At 36.0% G+C, this 6,000-nt stretch overlaps 1 protein-coding gene across 2 annotated transcripts in view; it reads left to right on the top strand.

The window, feature by feature from the left end:
* The first annotated feature begins 1,162 nt into the window (after positions 1–1,162).
* LOC145688960 (glandular kallikrein-3, submandibular-like) overlaps positions 1,163–6,000 on the top strand; it is a 110,165-nt gene continuing 105,327 nt past the window's right edge. For both annotated transcript variants that reach the window (XM_081763122.1, XM_081763121.1), the window contains exon 1: positions 1,163–1,278. The gene's annotated coding sequence lies outside the window, so the exon portion shown is untranslated. The remainder of the gene's footprint in view (positions 1,279–6,000) is intronic.

Genomic DNA, 6,000 nt, shown 5'->3' with positions numbered 1-6,000 from the left:
AAGCACCCCGGCCGTACCGGAAGTGTCAGTGTGGTTTCTAATTTAGAATTTCTAAATAAAAAATATCCGACCACTCAGAAACTGAGAAGAGTTCTGATTAAAGTATGGAAAACTAGACTAAAGTCAATAAAACAGAAAAAATCCTAACAGGGATTTGCCAAATTAAAAAAAAATCTACTAAACTTTCTACTAGTAAGTTGTCTGCCAATTCTTACTAGTCGCTTCCAGTCCGCAAGATTCGCTACATTCAATTAATTTCAAAACTGTCTTCTAGAAGTAGAATAAATGAAAATTCATGTACATTGGGGATTTCGATATTCTGGTACGGTAACACGAGATTTTACTGTAATAAATTGTCTATATTATTCGATCCTATCCACTTCGTCACCTCTGCGGACAGTAGTGAATTTAGCTTAATCAGCTGACGTGGAAAAAATTTAAAGTTACAGAGTAGCATCGCAAAAGTAAACAGAACGAGTAATTTTAAATTGTATCAATTCGGTAAACGGTTATTCTATTCTCTGATTAACTTGAAAATAACCGGAACCATTTGCTATATGACTATTATTTGTATTATAAGGCTTGTCGATCAGTTAACTTGTATGTTTACTATTGAATGTCAAGGCACGAAGTGAAAATACCAATCATCATTTTACATAACACACTATTCTCATACAAGATTCTAACTTAATATTTAATGTACTAAGAAATTTATGATTATATATACACAGTAGCAAAATTTACCACTGGGCATGGGTGTCCTAATATTTATTCATACTTTCTAGCATAAACGTCTACATATCACTTATATTATCATTACTCACTTATTCATTTATATGTTTATTTTTCTCTATAACATCGATTTATTTTCAGACACCCTATACTATATCAATTCATGGCCGAGATTGTTCAAAGCAATCTTACTATCTATCTTAAAATCAGCAAATTCTTATAGTACATAAACTAACACGTGTAGTTACGAATTTCTTTCACAGCAAACTACGGTAGATTTCCACTTCACGGCTTCGAATTATTTTGTATGCAATATACTCAATATTCCCAACTACATGCAATTATATGTTAGAAAATTTCAACAATGCAATCTCTCTAGCAACAGAAAAAAGAAGAGGATTCGTAACTGCAGCCTGGCAATAAAAATAATGTCATATAGACAAACTTCGAGTTAAGTGGAAACGGGAAGTGTAATATTGTTAATAATTTGATTACTAGAGTATATAAATGATCGTGCTTTTCCGCAAAGTTAATTTCCAATGAGAGGTATGTAGATACCCTTTCTTATGGGCCAGAACTAATATTTAATCATCATTTATAGAAATAGAAGTGTCATTTCTGAGTTGACCAGATCACTAACTATTGGAGTAACAAAACACTAGCGGCGAATAATCTCAACTTGGACGAGACGGCGTTAGTAGTATGAATACAATCTTTGCACCATTAATCACGTTTTGCACTATCGTCGTTAAATATGAGCAACATATTATGTAGTTATGGTACATAATTCACTATGAATTTTAATTATGGATCGTTGTACTTCCTACAAGAGGCTAAAGGAGATGAATAATTAATGATCAACAATACACTGTCCACAACTAAATATATCATACTCTGACTCACATATTACTACGGTCAAAATATTAAATTATACACACACATGCACGCTACATACCATAGAAGCTAAGAAAGCAAATATCAGTACATATTACTACATATGTCAAATCATGTTATCACACGAATTCACTACATAAACATCAAATGAATCACTGATTTCACCATTCTAAATCGGCTCTATTAAACTGGGGAAAAGAAACGTAATATCAGAGTCCAATTACCCTACTAGTAATTAAATCATGGTTTTACAAATACTGTTAATGCCCCAGGAAGAACATATTAAAACTACTAATGGTAAGGGCCCCTTTCCTAAAGGGAAAAGCTCCCTAACACACTGAGAAAAAAAATTGTAGGTGGCATACTTAAAAAGATAGGTTACATGCGTAATTCCTGTAGTTTTTGGACTTAACGTACACCAGACGTATAACTGAAAACGCATGTTTTATAATACTTTCTGTATAAGTGTTCCATCTATACGTACTTTCTGTATGAAACAATGTAGGCGGTCAGGATCAAACATACAAATGGACGTATATAGCATATAGCTGACGAAGGTAACATAAGTATATACATGTGATATACGGAAAACTGTTAGATGGCATACATCCTGCAACGGCATGATGTAACATCAAACGGCAGTGCCTATGTATCATACGGATAACGTATGCTCCGTATTGATTTCTATAGTAAGCAAGAGGATACCGTATATTTGTACAATATACCGCTGTCCGGAGAACGGATTTTTCTCAGTGCAAGTAATCGCTAAACCTATCTCTGTTGGAAGCGTGATCAACTCAGGAATAAATGAGAGTTCCTGTTAGCGTTTACACTGACATTATGAGAATCAACTTATCTACAAAGAAGCCTACGAATACCGCCATGTTAATAATAAAAAGCATATAATACATACATAAATATATACACTACCCAGATATATAAATGGACAGGCTGCCGCAACCCTAAAGTGAACTTTGGAATGGGTGAAAGGATATATTTAAACGTTTTAAATCACTGATTCTTATATCTTGAGAATTCACACCACGAAAATCAAAGCACTTTGATGCTACTCCTGTCCACAATTATCAATGTTTACCAACATGGCGTTCCTGATACTTGAAATCTGTGTGAAAACTGAATAAAATATTCAGGTTTTGGAAAGTGGGCGACATAGTAGTTATGGTACTCATAAACTAAGAAACGATTCAAATAACAGTTGAGACTTTGATAGGACAGCCTATGAGAATCATTTGGCTGCCCTCAAAGGTATCGAATATTTTTTCTGGAAATCAATTATTTAAGATCACTCCATAGAGTTCCATGATCACTGTGTGGCCGAATTTTCAAAATTCGACTACTTTCTTTCGTTTTCTCACAATTTTCAAAAACCGAGAAACGTTGTGGGGAGCGTTTAGAGGAGCCTTACTCAGCAATGGGAAGTCCTTAAATTCCACAGTAACCTTGCCATGTCGTGGATAAAACTTGGAATAATTGATTTGCAGTGTATCAGATTATGTTAATAAATAGTAAACATCTGGCTAGACGTGACGCTTAAGAAACGCGACCACACTTAAGCTATAGTCTGTCGGTTATAAAGAACTCTGCTTCTTCCTTTCGTAATGACAGGCAAGATAGCCAGATTTCCAACACTTCTCAGAAAGCTATTCTTAAATCACCTGGTAACTTTTCGCTTTAGAGGTGTTTTACTGCTTCATAAAACAGTGGGCGCTGTTGGTTGCCCGACGCGTCAAGTACGCGAGACGATCATTTATGATTATTATTATTATTATTATTATTATTATTATTATTATTATTATTATTATTATTATTATTATTATTATTATTATTATTATTATTATTATTATTATTATTATTATTAATACTTAAATACGCATCGAATTGCCTTTTCACCCACATGTTCAATCCCGGATGCCAGTTCCCACTGCCGCTGTCTCGGCATCTTGCCGTACTGTGTGAATCTCTCTGCGGGTGAATTCCACCTGAAGAACACTCCATTTGTGTGGATAATTTCGTCGAAACAAGAAGTAGTTTAAAATTGTTCAGTCTCCCAATATCTTTTACACTCCTAACTACAGTTTGAAAAGCTTAGTGACTAAATAAAACTTGCTTTAATAATAGGAGATAAGTAAAACCACTGTTCAAGCTCAGTTCATTATCGAAAACTGTAACTTCTCATTCAAATGCTCTTTTTAGACAACAATGGCAATGATTAGGAATATTTTACTTTTTTCAATGCATAGTTGAATGCATATGTAATCTACAGTTATCCGAATTCCCAACTTTGTGTGTTTCATAGTTTCGTCATAAATATCCTCAAACGTTTTTTACATTCTAACGCAGTGGTCGAATTCAGTCTTAACTACCCGGTTTTCCATTCTTGCTGTTTGTATTGCAATTGTAGTAATCAGCTGAAGCTTATCTTCTACGAGTACTATCACCGGAACAGGTTTCGGGTTCCTCTATCGTAAACGTTGCATCACCTCCCCATTAGCGCTTTCTTATTACACAAAAGACACGGTGTGTCGACCCTATGTAGAGCGCTGTATGTCCCTATCCCACTGCCGGACTGCCGTTTCTGCTTTCTCGAAAACATGCTTTGAATAAACCTGTCGAAATTGAGCTTCCTTCCTGTACGGTTATGCAACCACGCACTTCTCCCGCCATCTTGCATACGCATACACGCTTCAGCTATTCGTTTCTGTATGCATGAACACTTCACACACACCCTCTCACCTCACTTTGCCCCATAACGTCCGCGGCATGCTTCGCCTTGTACACATCTAATCTTAGTATCTTTGGATAGTCCATGTTGAGAGTCTGTGTGGGCCGCCTAACACCGCTCTTCTATCTCTTGTCGTTTTGCCAGAATTAGCCTTCAAAGTTCATTTTTCCACCCTTTTTTAACGTCCGTAACTCGGTTAGGAGGCCGAGATGGGCATTGTGTTACATAGACATTTTTACTTGTTTTCATCTGTAGAATCACCTCCCAAGCGTTGTAAACAACCTTTCTTTACATCCTGTATATATATATATATATATATATATATATATATATATATATATATATATATATATATATATATATATATATATATATATATATATAGGTACTGTAATAGGGTCTATAGCTCGTTCCTCAATTTCTTGAAGTCTCTTGTAAACACCTGAGGAGTAAGCACAGCAGCACCATCATATTCCTGCCCTCTGCATTTTTCACAGACAATCTCAATTTCTCCAACTGACTTACACTACAGTGTAAAAATTAGAACAGCATTGAAACACTTTTAGTACAGGTGTTGAGGTGTAAATATATCAAGTGTGTGTTTATAATGTGTGCTTCGCGTATCCAGAACAGTTCATTCTCCGAAAACAGTATCTAGTATGAGATTTTGAAACACTTCTTCTCGGCAAACAGTTTGAAAACAAAGTTATGGCATACATCTTGCACATTTTGTACATTCATCTGGGACAATGGAGTATCTACAGAGGGTGAATATGTGTCATCTGGAGGTGCTCAAAGGGTGCCGGTAATGTGTACAGTGCTCTACCGTGTCTAAAAGTAGTGTTTGTATTTTTTGCAGTGTAGAGTTGCAACTCTGGATACAGCTGGATTTCTTACACACTTCTTGCCTTGTGGGAAGGCAAGGGGCAACAGTCCCCAGGGAAGCTCCCAACAGTTCGAGGGGGACCCATTTTAATACCAAAATTTTCTTACTCCATATACGATACGAACACGAAATTATAAATGAAGCATCAAACAGGTTCACTACATTACATAAACAAAACAGCATATAAAATGTCAATCAAATAAAAATGAGTCTTGAGCCCATTTCAGCAAAAATGTCTACTATTAGGGGCCCTAAAAATAATATTTATTCGTATGGCTTTGAAAATTGGCAATATTGTCCCCTAAATTAATTTTTCATGTATAGAATGGGCCCAGTGGCGTAAGTAATAGCCCCACTAACCCTGCCGTGCGGGAGGGCCCACAGGCTCCGCGGGGCCCATGAAGAGTAAGAGAAAGATGGAAAGGGAAAACAAAAATTAGAAAACCATTTTTCTAGGGGGCCCAAATACGCGTATTAATGCTTGCCCCCTCCCAAAAAAATTAAGTTACGGCGCTGTTCTTACATGTAATAATCCTAAAAACACTTCCTGTTTTGGCGCAGCTATCCTAGAGGCACAGTTAACAACAGAATTTTGTGTAGCCCTGTTGTAGCCCAAGTAATATACCTATGACTTTCAGCTCAATGGAAATGTGCCATTTAAACTTGTCTTAGTTCAATTGCAATAACAATTGTTATCATATGTTTCTTTCATGTAAGTTGCATACCCAACTGGAATCGATGGTAA

Source organism: Thermobia domestica, chromosome 7 (assembly GCF_964235325.1).
Source record: "Thermobia domestica chromosome 7, izTheDome1.hap1.1, whole genome shotgun sequence".
NCBI lineage: Eukaryota > Metazoa > Arthropoda > Insecta > Zygentoma > Lepismatidae > Thermobia > Thermobia domestica.
This window is presented reverse-complemented; position numbering and strand designations above follow the sequence as displayed.